We start from the raw sequence: 13,426 nt of genomic DNA on the forward strand, positions 1-13,426 counted from the left end.
CCTGTGGCTGTGAGGCAGCAGTGCGAACCACTGTGCCACCATTCCATCCCCAGCACCCGCATGGCCAATCAACCTAACCCGCACATCTGAGAAGGACAAAGGCAGCAGGCACATGGGAACACCACCACCTGCAAGTTCCCCTCTGAGTCACTCACCATCCTGACTTGGAAATATATTGTTGTTTCTTCACTGGGTCAAAAATCCTGGAACTCCCTCCCTAACAGACTGTTCTCTTTGGAAAGATGGAGATTGAGGGGGACATGATAGAGGTATATAAGATACTGAAGGGAATAGACAGGGTCAATAGTGAGAGACTGCTCCCTAGATTGGTTACGAATACAAGAGGACATGATTTAAGGGTGAGGGGGGAGAGATATAATTTGGATATGAAAGGAAGGTTCTTTACGCAGAGAGTAGTGGGGGTATGGAACGCGCTACCGAGTGGGGTGGTGGAGGCTGGAACGTTGGATTCGTTTAAGGTTCAGTTAGATAGGCACATGAGTGAAACGAGGATGGAGGGTTATGGTAGGGGTTATTGAATAAGGGTTAGAACCTCGGGAGACACCGGAAAGGCAGGCTTGTGATTAACGTTTTTGTCTTTTCACTCCGCAGGTGGAGGTCCACCTCGTGTCAAACGAAGGGCATGCACACGGTGGGTTGTGCGTGGGCTGCTCCTGGAGGTTCCGGGAGTGGCCTAGTACTTCGTGTCGGTGTGTGTGCTTGATCCTGGACCGGTAGACGGGCGCTGCAACAGCTCGGTGACTAGCACTGCTAGCTGTGCAGATACATGGATTTGGGCCTGTGTCTGTGGGAGTTTGTGCATTCTCCCTGTGGTTGCGTGGGTTTCCTCCGGGCGCTCCGGTTTCCTCCCACACCCCAAAGATGTGCTCTTAGGCTGATTGGTTTTACCAAATTGACACTATTCTCCCCTGAATCTGGCTAAGTCAGGGGTTCTATTTGTAGATACGCAGGGTAGAATAGGTGTAGGGTGATGCGGCGGTGCGGGCTTGTTGGGCCGAAGGGCCTGTTTCCCGTGCTGGGTTGTTCTTTGTTCTTTGTAACAGCACTGTGGGTATACCTATGCTGCATGGACTGCAGTGATTCAAGAAGTTCACCACCACCTTCTGGAGGGCACCAAGGGATGGACAATAAGTACTGGCCTAGCCAGCAATGCCCACATCTCATAGATTAATTTAAAAAATAGATTTTAAAGACATGTCACATCAAAACTGCTGCAGTAAGGTGAAGTGCTCACCTGGGCTCAGTGGTAACTCTCAGTTTGAGGTTTCCAGATAAGATATTAAACCGAGGTGCGGGGGAGCAGGGGGAATGTTAAGGACCCCTCTCTGCACTACTCATACAAGATCCCGGTCTCAACCAGGATCTTGGGTTCATGTCATACTATCTGTAAGCCCCACGACTTGTCTGGGCTTTCAAATCTCACTAACTGTCCTGTCTGGAGACAATAACCATCTCTTTAACCTGTGCTTAATGCTCTCTCCACTCACACTGTCTGTACCTTTAAGACTTGATTACCTGTAAAAATTCGCATTCCAACCATTATTCTGTAAATTGAGTTTGTGTCTTTATATGCTCTGTTTGTGAACTGAACTCCCACTCACCTGACGAAGGGGCAGTGTTCTGAAAGCTCGTGATTTCAAATAAAGCTGTTGGACTTTAACCTGGTGTTGTCAGACTTCTCACTGTGTTTACCCCAATCCAACGCCGGCAACTCCACCTCATGACTCCTCATACAACTGAAAGGAAGTTTATCCCTCCAACACTTACAGCAACAGTAATCCCTCAAATAACACCACAATCCTCCGGCCACCTATCTCCATGCTACTTGTCGGATCTGGCTGACGCATCGCCTGTGTTGCCACTTAAGTACTTAATTGCTTGTAAAGAGCTTAGGGGAAGCCCTGAGATTGGGAATGGCACTACAGAAACTCAAGTCACTTTCCTAATGGACCCAAAGAGCAGAGGGGTCAGGAGAGGACGAGGCGAAGGAACAGTGGTGGACAGTTATCTGTTGTACCTTTCACTTTAACCAACTGTGGATCCAACTCTCCACTCCCCTGGTGAAGGGGCAGCGCTCTGAAAGCTCGTGATGTCAAATAAACCTGTTGGGCTTGAGCCTGGTGTTGTGAGACTGCTCGGCGTTTCACTGTAAAGGCTTGCAGATACCGAATGCAAGCCCCTCGATATGCGTCAGCGCAGAATGTGTCCCCAGGGGCTGCTGGATTGATATTCATTAAACAAGAGCATCTTATGAAATTTCACATCGAGCACGAGCTCATTAATTACCAACACAATCAATTTGCTAAGCCATTTCTCAATCCTTTAACCAACAGCCTCCTGGAGATCAGCACTTGGTGCCCTTTGAACTGTCCGGCCATTTGAGCCGGCGGTGCCTTCGGAGCGGAGTCCAAGATTAATTGTCCTGCATTTTTCCAGATGAGCGCTAATGGGCTGTTCATGTGCCGACTGATAATGGAGAGGACGGTGTGGGCAAAATCACACTGGGGGGCGGGGGGGAGCTGGACATTCTCCTCATCTCATTATTATACTCGCTGTCACGGAACAGAAGCAAGAGGTCTGACTGCATGGCGTTAAATTATCCAACTAATTAGCCCGGAGCAGGGCAAGATCTTGCTCGTTCAACGGCGGCCTTCGGCACTGAGGGAGAATTTGAGGAAGCAAAAGTCTGCCAGTAAATCAATGGTGTATTTATATCTGGGGATGAGACGTGATCACAGCCACACCAGGCTGTCCTTGTCAATGCCAGCCTTCTGCAACAGACCCGCCAGCTAACAGTTCTCCCTCAAACAACACCACTAAAGATAATCCTCCGGCCATTTACCCCCACGCCACTTGTAGGATCTGGCCGCCATTTTGCCTGTATTGCCACCTTAGTATTAAGCAGGGACGACACTATGGTTAGCACTGCTGCCTCACAGCACCAGGGTTCAATTCTGCCCTCGAGTCACTGTTGTGTGCACATTCTCCCCGTGTCTGCGTGGGTTTCCTCTGGGTGCTCTGGTTTCCTCCCACTGTCCAAATGACGGAGGGTTAGGGTGCACTGGCTGTGCTAAATTCTCCCTCAGTGTATCGGAATAGGAGTGTGGCGATTAGGGGATTTTCACAGTAACTTCATTGCAGTGTTAATGTAAGCCTTACTTGTCACACTAATAAATAAACTTGGAAAAAAAACACTTCCAAGCCTCCGGTCTCACCAAGGCATGGAATAAAACGTCTCTCACGAGTGGGGCAAACTTAATTCTGCGCCTTTTCTCCCCTTCCGAGTCCAGGAAGGAGGGGGTGGTGTCCGTCATTCCTGTTGGGAGAAACCAGCTGTTTGGTTCACTTAAAAGCGGAGTCGTTCCAATCTGTTATCTTATCTCCAGTGCGCAGTGTGCAAACAAAGCAGGGTACAGCAGCTGGACTGGCTGTGTCACGGAGCTAGTAAACACCCTGATGTGAGCACTCACGGGGGCTGCCTGGGGTTTGGTGTGGAGTTGTGTGTGTGGGGAGGGGGGAGACGGGGGGGGAGCACAAATAAACCGCCACATCTGCAAAGCAGCTTCTTCTAGTAGGCCAAGCTCTTGGTCTTTTGGTTCAATAAATACCGAGGAGTGGGGGGGCTGGGGGTAGGTTGGAGGTTATGACTAACCGGAGCTTGCCTCGGCTATATTTCAACTTTCATTTTTTTTTGACACTGCGGTGATTAGATTGCGAGCGAGGCCCCCCCCACCCATGATAATCAGTTCGAGCAGCAAGACTGGGTGCCACGGTAACCAGCAGCAACCCCCAAGGATTCGACAGGTAGGGCAAAGTCGACGGCACTCAGGATTATTGTAACAGCGGGACGAGATTTCACAGATACAGAGCTCCCCCCCCCCACCAACGCCACAACACCTCCCCAGTGCCCCAGAAAGACAGCTGAGCTGGGAAAATCAATGGATTTCAATAGCGAGTGCTGAGATGTAAAGAGAGACCGAGAACATGTTCAGAGATAAACCCCTGTTGAATAGCCACTGGCAGCAGCACCTTTAGCTTCGAGGAGATGGGGGGGGGGCGGTGGGGAACGGCTGGGTGAATCCATAAATCTGCATTCAGTCACTCAAAGGCCCCATTGTTCAGGCTGGGATCCCTTCGAGTTTCTATAGGTCTGCCTCAGGCAGCCCCAGTTATCACATGAAAGATGTAGAAAGAAAAGCTGGGGGTGGGTGAGTGGGTGGGTGGGTGGGGGGGTTGCTGCCGTGTACAGAGAACGAAAGAAATGCAACGCTTCCCATCCCCAGCAAATCCCGCCTGCCCCCCCCCCCCTTCAACTGAGCCACAAGGAACAACAGGCGAGTCCCTGCCAATATCCCACCGCCCCCCCCACAACCGTCACCGCAGAAGGTTATCTATAATAGGTCACCCTATTATAGAAAGGATATTATTAAACTAGAAAGAGTGCAGAAAAGATTTGCTAGAATGCTACCGGGACTTGATGGTTGGATTTAGAAGGAGAGGCTGGGTAGACTGGGACTTCATTTCCCTAGAGCGTAGGAAGCTAATGGGTGATCTTATAAATGGCTGTAAAATAATGAGGGGCGTAGATAAGGTCTAGGTAGATAAGGTAGATAAAGTCAATATCTTTTCCCAAAGGTAGGGGAGTCTAAAACTAGAGGGTATAGGTTTAAGGTGACAGGCAAGAGATACAAAAGGGTCCACAGGGGCAATTCTTTCACACAGAGGGTGGTGAGTGCCTGGAGTGAGCTGCCAGAGGTAGTAGTGGAGGCAGATACAATTTTGTCTTTTAAAAAGCATTTAGACAGTTACACAAGTAAGATGGGTACAGTGGGATTTGGCCAAATGCGGGCAATTGGGATTAGCTTAGTGGTTAAAAAAAAGGGTAGCATGGACAAGTTGGGCAGAATGGCCTGTTTCCATGCTGTAAACTTCTATGACTGACTCATCACCACATTGTCTATTTTTTTGTTTGCTGTGGGCCAATTGGGTTTTTTGCCTTTCCAATTAGAACAAGGAACCACTCTTCAAGCATCACTTTGCGCTTTAAGCATTGACCGGTCCAGAGCAAAGTGGGGCAGAGAAAGTCTAAACCCACTGAGATCCGAAAAAAGGACTGAAGGCTGTGGAACATGAACTCCGACCCATCCACGAAGGCGCACTGGCATCACCTCTTCCCGATACACACACATCCATCCTTAATCACCAGGCCACAAAAAATGGTGGACGTTCTAAAGAGGACATCAGGTAGACGTCTGAAGACACAGCCTGCCTTTGTTACAAGTACCAGATATCATCTTGCAGAACGCTGAAAGACTGTCTGTGCAAACACAACAAAAGAAATACTGTCTCTTTCCAACTCATTGCAAAAATAGTTCCAGAACAGAAGGGGGAGGGGGGAGGGAGTGTGAGGGAACAGAAGAACTGGGATTCAGGTTGCTAAGAACACCAAGTTCCTTGCCTCCATACTAGTATTACATTTTACAAGGGCTCTTTATCCTAAACTCCACTCAAACCAGAAGGCCCTTGCCAATGGCTGACACTTCTTTCCAACTATTCAGCTCCAGTTTGCCGCAGGATTACTGAGCTCCGTGATTAATGCCAAGTAGGAATTTATTCTGCCTCAGAGTGCTATTTCGCCCTCCCCACCACTGAACGCTGTCCAAAGCGCAGGGCCAGTAATGATCAGAAGAGTAAAATAAACCCCTCGTATTCCTGAGAAAGGCTCTTCCCCGAAGAGTTGCTGCTCAAACCAGTGAAAGGGCATCAGATAAATCGATACAGCAGGACAGCGTTAGTTTGCTGGCTGTGTTCCATGCCAGAATTTGGCACCCTCCTTACAGAGAGGAGCTAACTCCTGCGCACCAGGACAAAGGTCCTTCATAGGTGTTACTGAGCCCGACTGTCTCATTCCCAGTTACCAGGCCATTACCTCCACTGCCTTTCCACACTTTTGGACATTAAATTCCCTAGCTGACTTTAGACTTGACTCATAAGTATTCAAAGTAAGAAGCAGGGGTTTGCAGTTTTCTGAAGAGCTCATTTGTACAGCGTGAGTTCAAAATGCTGTGATTTGATTTGATCTGATTTATTATTGTGGCATCTATTAGTACACGGTGAAAAGTATTGTGCTATACAAAGCATACTGCTCAGAGAGAAGGAAAGGAGAGAGTACAGAATGTAGTATTACAGTTATAGCTGGGACGTAGAGAAAGACCAGCTTAGTGCAAAGTGCAGTGTGAGATGTGAACTTGGATGGGCGGTGGGGGGAGGGGGTCACTAAAGGAGCTGTAAGAGGCCCGACAGGCCAAAAGGCCTGCTTCTGTGTGGCACGGGTGGATGGCACAGTGGTCAGTACTGCTGCCTCCCAGCGCCAGGGGCAGGTTCAATTCCAGCCTCACGTCAGCTTCTGTGTGGAGTTTGCACTTTCTCCTTGTATCTGCCTGGGGTTCGTCCAGGTGCTCTGTTTCCTCCTACGCTCCAAAGATGTGCTAAGTGGATTGCCCCGTAATGTCAGGGGGACTAGCAGCTTAAATATACAGGATAGAGCCTAGGCGGGATTGTAGTCGGTTGTAATAACTCCACGGAGGCGAAAGTCCCGTCACCAAGTTACTTTATTTACACCATACATCTGTACACTGCCAGCTCTCCAGTTGTTCCCTGCTGGATGCAGGCTGGGAGTCTGACATACCTGCTTTAAATAGGGAGCATGAGGCTCCCTGATTTAACTATCATTGAGGGCTCATCAGGTACCTCTTTTTGAGTACCAACTAAATAAATAAAATCAAATTGACTGAGGGACAACTTAAAAAGGGGCAGCTACCCAAAAGGAGGGGGACCCACCCTAACCAAAAAGCTAAGTAGAAAGGAAGCTTAAAACATCAAATCAAAATGTGATTATTGGGATCGATAATACAGCTCAGCCCCTGAGGCCTCCAACGGCCATGGAAGGTGTCAACTGTGCCCGTGCACATTGCGTGCTCCCTCTCTAGGGACACCTGGCCATGAATATAACCACGGCAGAGGGTCAGACAGACAGGATGGATGTCCCTGTCGATCACCTACTGCCTGGACCTATTGATGGCTAGGAATCATCAGGCAGTTCACACTCTAGCAAGCCAACCTCGTTAGCCTGGCTGAAGTCATCATCACATTGGTGCAGGCTCGATGGGCTGAATGGCCACTTGTAGGGATTCTAAGATTTATTCACACCCTTGTGCAGACAGAATAGAATTATGTAACGCCTACTGAACTGGGACTTAACACCTCTGACATCAGCTGGAGACAGGAAGAATCTGGGGCCAATACTCTAATTTGTTGCCCTCCAATCCCTACACCTGAGCCTCCCGTAACACACGTGTTAAAAACAAATATCTCAATTTATGGAAAGCAAAATACTGCAGAGACGCACGAAGCAGGAAACGCCGGAAATACTCAGCAGGTCTGGCAACAAAGTGACCAACCTGAAACGTCGACTCTGTCTCTCGCTCCGCAGATGTTGCCAGGTCCGTGGAGCACTTCCAGCATTTCTTGTTTTTAATCTGAATTTATGGTGAAACACTGAGCAAACTCCTCAACTCTTCCTTCAGCAAGTTTCTTCTGACCTTCCCTGAACCTTGAACAATCTCAGAAGTCTAGCAAGCCCACGCAATTAACAATAAATAACTAATGGATTTTAAATGTTACATGCATCACAAGTTGCTGCTGTTTGGAATGGTCCCTTCCTGTGCTGCATCTTTCCAAGGTTCTCACATCACGATTTATCCATTATTGCGATGGCAGTAACAAAGGCTGCTATTTCCTGCTTTGATAACTGGTGCTATTCAAAAAAAAGAGGGCAAACCAGCAAGCAGCTAATATAAACAGGCCACTTGGTCTGCATCGCATTTTGGTTACACCTTGGAATTCAGGAAGACCCATTTGCAAACCTTAATAATGAAAATGTGACAACACAGGTATTTCTCCCCTCCCTTTATAGAATCCTACAGTGCAGGAGGCCATTCGGCCCATCAGCCCATTCGGCACTGACCACAATCCCACCCAGGCCCAATCCCCATGCATTTACCCTAGCTAGTCCCCTGACACAAATGGACAATTTGTCATCGCCAATCCACCTAACCTGCATATCTTTGGACAGTAGGAGGAAACTGGAGCACCTGCAGGAAACCCACACAGACATGGGGAGAATGTGCACAGACAGCGACCCAAGCTGGGAATCGAACCCAGGTCCCTGGCGCTGTGAGGCAGCGGTGCTAACCACTGCGCCACCATGCCGCCATGTTTATATTTCAAGGAATTTGGCGCCCCAAATTGCCCTTGAACTGAGTGGTTTGGTTCAGAGGGCAGTTCAGAGTTGACCGCGGTGTGGAGGTTCTGGAGACACATTGTAGGCCAGACCGGGTAAACACAGCAGATTTCCTCACTAGAAAGGACATTCGTGAACCAGATGGGTTTTAACAACAATCAATGATAGTTGGGCAATACGGCGGCGCAGTGGTTAGCACAGCTGCCTCTCAGGGCCAGGGACGCAGTTTCAATTCCCAGCATGGTCTCTTGTCTGTGCAGACACAGCACATTCTCCATGTCTGCAAGGATTTCCTCCGGTTTCCTCCCACAGTCCCCGAAAGATGTGCTGGTTAGGTGCATTGGCCATGCTAAATTCTCCCTCAGTGTACCCGAACAGGCGCCAGAGTGCGGCAACTAGAGATTTTTCACAATAACTTCATTGCAGCGTTAATGTAAGCCTACTTGTGACACTGATAGATAACTTTAATGATCACTGCTGCTGAGACTAGCTTTACATATTCCAGATTTATTAACTGAATTCAAATTCCACCAGCTGCCACTGTCGGATTTGAATCCACCCTTTTATCCCCTCTCCACCTAACAGTCGAGTGATATCATGACGAGTGCACCATCCACTCCCCTCCCCTGCCCTCCCCAGTCTACGCTCTGTTCTCATTCCAGACGTTGATGGACTGGGACTGCATTTCCAACATCTTGTGTTTTACTAAGAGCGCGACAGGGATGGGTAACCCAGGGCAAGGCGGGGTTACTGGGTAAGCAACTCGAGGAAGCCATCTGCTCTCACAGTCCATTATTCAGACTGCGGAGTTAACAAACAACCTGAAGGAAAGGTGACTCAGCTACCTTCTCTTAACCAGCGCATTTCGCAGCCTGCACTGACTCAGCTTGGGATAAAACAAACCCGAAGGGCTTCCTCGCGTGAATGTTGTTGTGTTAAAATTCCTCATTGGCAACTCAGAAATCTGCCTCTGGGGAAAATGGCAGAGGAAATCCCAGAAGATGATGCACAGCGCTGTTTAAAAACAGCAATAACAGACCTTCAGGGGCCGCAAATAAGCGCTGGCAGATTTTTCATTCAGGTGCCTCGCGTTGTGAGCCTAAACCAGAGGGACTGAGGGGGCGAAATTTTCCAGTCCCGCCCGTCACGGGAGTCCCAGACGGAGCGTGCACAAGTGCTTTGATCTCGAGCGGGAATTTCCGTTCTAGGGGTGGGCGCAGCTGGAAAATCCCGCCCTTAAGGGTCTTTTCCTCAGCAGGATCTGAGAGGTGGTGACCTTGTCGTGGTACAGGTGAAGGGAAATAGTCTGGAAAGTTCTTTAAAATCAGAATAGGACGTGCGATCAGACCACTCGATGCATTTTCCATTCGATAATGCTCACTTGTCGACCCAATTCCAAAACATTTATGTGGCCGAGGAACTTCTCGCAGGGGGAAAACAAAAATCACGCAGGAGCAACATTTTTATGCGTGGTAAGCAATAGGAAATGTTGGAAAAGGAAATAGTAATGGGGGCGGGGCGGGGGGGGGGGGGGAAGGTGACAAGAGGTCGACACTGATGGAAAGTTAAAAAGAGGTACTTACCGAGGGCAGGCACGTGACACGAGCAGGCTGGGAGTCCGAACGAACACACAGCCCTGGGCCGGGTGGCCACTCGATGAGTTGCCGGGGCGACAGCGAGAGCGCCTTGCAGTCCCACCGGATTCCTCTTGCGCGCTACCGGCTGCCCTGGCTCAGCCTGCCAGCCACCACCATCGACGTGCGTCTGGGTGCTCGCCAGGAGGGAGGGAGTTGTAAACCTGGTGAACAAGAGGAAGAAGAACGAGAGGCATCAGAGAAAACAGGAAAACGTTCCCCTGGCTTGCCTGTGTCTGCGTGCGGTTGCTGGTTTGAGGTCAGCCTCTGGGAGTTTCCACCCACTTCTACTGCAGTTCGTCAAGCACAGACCATTTCACTTTTGACAAGGGTTTGGAACTGGCCAGCTGGCCTCATTGAACAGTGGGCACTGAAGGCAGGCTTGGCAGAGGTACCAGGTCTGTACTGTGCCAGCTGTCCTCAGGCATCTCGCCTCCCCAGCACAAGTGAGGGGCATTGCCCCTTTTGTTATTTATTTTTTATCCGTGGCACATGGGCATCGCTGGCTGGCCAGCATTTATTGCCCATCCCTAGTTGCCCTTGAGAGATTGTGGTGAGCTGCCTTCTTGAACGACTGAGTGGCTTGCCAGGCCACTTCAGAGGGCAGTTGACAGTCAACCACATTGCTGTAACTCTGGAGTCACATGTAGGCCAGGCCAGGTAAGGACAGAGATCTCCTTCCCTAAGGGACATTAGTAAATCTGATGGGTTTTTTCCAATAATTGGCAATGGTTTCATGGTCATCAGTAGATTCTTAATTCCAGATATTTTTTATTGAACTGCTGTGGCAGGATTCGAACCCAGGGCCCCAGAACATGAGCTGATTTCTGGATTAATAGTCTAGCGATAATACCACTAGGCCATTGCCTCTCCTAATCCTGATCAGAGAATGGCATGTAGGTAGGGGAAACACTCCAGAATCCCTGACCTTCTATTGTGCCCTAAACCTCCTATAACTATACAATTCATTACATTTCTATCCATCTTCAGTTCTGTAGGGTAGTCATGCAGACTCAAAATGTCCTCCTGTTTCTCTCTCCACAGATGCTGCCAGACCAGCTGAGATTTTCCAACATTTCCTGTTTTTATCTCAAATTTCTACCATCTGCAGTATAAATCAGGACCACATTTGACTGTGACGCACACCATCATTTTAGCAACACAATCATAAGACCAAGACACAGGAGCAGGATTAGGCCACTCGGCCCATCGAGTCTGCTCCGTCATTCAATCATGGCTGCTATTGTTCTTATCCTCATTCTCCTCCCTTTTCCCCATAATCCCTGATCCCCTTAATCAAGAACCTATCTATCTCTGTCTTAAAGACACTCAACAGCCTTCTGCAGCAAAGAGTTCCATAGATTTACTGCTCTCTGACTAAAGAAATTCCTGCTCATCTCTGTTTTAAAGGATTGTCCTTTTAGCCTGAGGTTGTCCAGTTCTAGTTTTTCCCACTAATAGAAACACCCTCTCCACGTCTGCTCTATCCAGGTTGCACAGTAACCTGTAAGTTTCAATACGATCCCCCTTTATCCTTCCGAACTCCAACGAGTACAGACCCAGAGTCCTCAACCGTTCCTCATAAACCAAGTAAGGTCATTTCCCAATGGATAAAACAGCAAACACCTGTGTAACTGCATCAAGACCAGCTTAAAACTCCAGGGGAAGGAGTTGGAAATTAATTTGATTTGATCATTATTGTCACATGTATTAACATACAGCAAAAAGTATTGTTTCTTGCGCGCTATGTAGACAAAGCATACCGTTCATAGAGAAGGAAACGACAGAGTGCAGAATGTAGTGTTACAGTCATAGCTAGGGTGTAGAGAAAGATCAACTTAATGCAAGGGAAGTCCATTCAAAAGTCTGACAGCAGCAGGGAAGAAGCTGTTCTTGCGTTGGTTGATACATGACCTCAGACTTTTGTATTTTTTTGCCAATGGAAGAAAGTGGGAGAGAGAATGTTCAGGGTGCGTGGGGTCCTTAATTATACTGGCTGCTTTGCCGAGGCAGCGGGAAGTGTAGACAGAGTCAATGGAGGGGAGGCTGGTTTGCGTGATGGATTGGACTACGTTCGGAACCTTTCGTAGTTCCTTGCAGTCTTGGGCAGAGCAGGAGCCATACCAAACTGTGATACAACCAGAAAGAATGCTTTGAATTGGGCGGCACAGTGGCACAGTGGTTAGCACTGCTGCCTTACAATGCCAGGGACCCAGGTTCAATTCCGGCCTCGGGTGATTGTCTGTGTGGAGTTTGCACGTTCTCCCCGTGTCTGTACAAATTGCCCCTTGGTGTATGTATAGGATGTATAGTTTGGGTGGATTGGCCATGCTAAATGTGCGGGGTTAGGGGAATAGGGTGGTGGGGTGGGTGGGTTGGAAGCTCTGTTGGACAGTCAGTGTAGACTGGATGGGCCAAACAGCCTCCTTCTGCACTGTAGGGACTCCCTGGTCCGATTTCAATGCAAGCTTCTGCCACCATGAGGTTTCCAAATGAGGTGACTGTCTTGTCACACGAGTGTGGAAAATGAAAGCCCAACGTGCTGCTTTATGGGTCAATTTTAGTGCCTCAGTGAGGTGGGGACTGCGCGCACGAGCACAAAACAGAAGGATTCAAGTGACTGGCGGAAGCTGGGCCAATGTAAGAAGTTGGTGGGGGTAGTGCGGGGGTAGGGTTGGGGAGGGGAGGGTGGGCGTTGTTGAGCAGAGCCTGGGGGCTTGGGTGTGAGCGGCAAAGGAGGGAGACAGGCAAGCGAGTGAATGGGGTGATGGGGGAGGCGTGCGAGAGCAGGCAGGGGACAGGCACTGCCCTGAGTGAGAGGTAAGAAAGGGTCTGACGCTGGAAGAAGCCGCCATTGTAGAATGACGCGCCATGAGGAAGGGTTACGCTCTCTCGATACATGAAAGTGAATGGGTAAAATGGCCGGGAAGTCTGAGTCAGGGTGAATGAGCTCTCAAAGCACACCACATGGGTAAAGGAAAAGCTCACCCACATCTGCACTGATGTGCTGCATTGTGTAAATGCATCAAAGATTACAAGCACCACTGGGGGTCTTGGGGAACGGAGGAAAGTGGAAACATGTTGGGAAAACACCAGGAGCCCCATTCTTCAATAGAAGAAAAACCATAGAAACGCTGCAGTGCAGAAAGAGGCCATTCGGCCCATTGATTCTGCACCGACAACAATCCCACCCAGGCCCTATCCCCACATCCCTACATATTTACCCACTAACCCCTCCAACTTACACATCCCTGGACACTAAGGGGCACTTTTAGCTTGGCCAATCCACCTAACCTGCACATCTTTGGACTGTGGGAGGAAACCGAAGCACCCGGAGGAAACCCGCACAGACACGCAGAGAATGTGCGAACTCCACACAGACAGTGACCCGAGCCGGGAATCGAACCCAGGTCCCTGGAGCTGTGAAGCAACAGCGCTAACCACTGTGCTACCGTGCCACCTGAGAGCT

The 13,426-nt window shown here is 49.3% G+C and overlaps 1 protein-coding gene across 9 annotated transcripts in view; it reads right to left on the reverse strand.

Moving 5' to 3' along the window:
- zmiz1a (zinc finger, MIZ-type containing 1a) overlaps positions 1-13,426 on the reverse strand; it is a 407,283-nt gene that overhangs the window by 285,622 nt on the left and 108,235 nt on the right. For all 9 annotated transcript variants that reach the window (XM_080215834.1, XM_080215832.1, XM_080215829.1 and 6 more), the window contains exon 2: positions 9,907-10,121. The gene's annotated coding sequence lies outside the window, so the exon portion shown is untranslated. The remainder of the gene's footprint in view (positions 1-9,906; positions 10,122-13,426) is intronic.

The sequence above is a fragment of the Carcharhinus amblyrhynchos genome, chromosome 31, assembly GCF_965287045.1.
Source record: "Carcharhinus amblyrhynchos chromosome 31, sCarAmb.v2.hapA, whole genome shotgun sequence".
NCBI classification, from domain to species: Eukaryota; Metazoa; Chordata; class Chondrichthyes; order Carcharhiniformes; family Carcharhinidae; genus Carcharhinus; species Carcharhinus amblyrhynchos.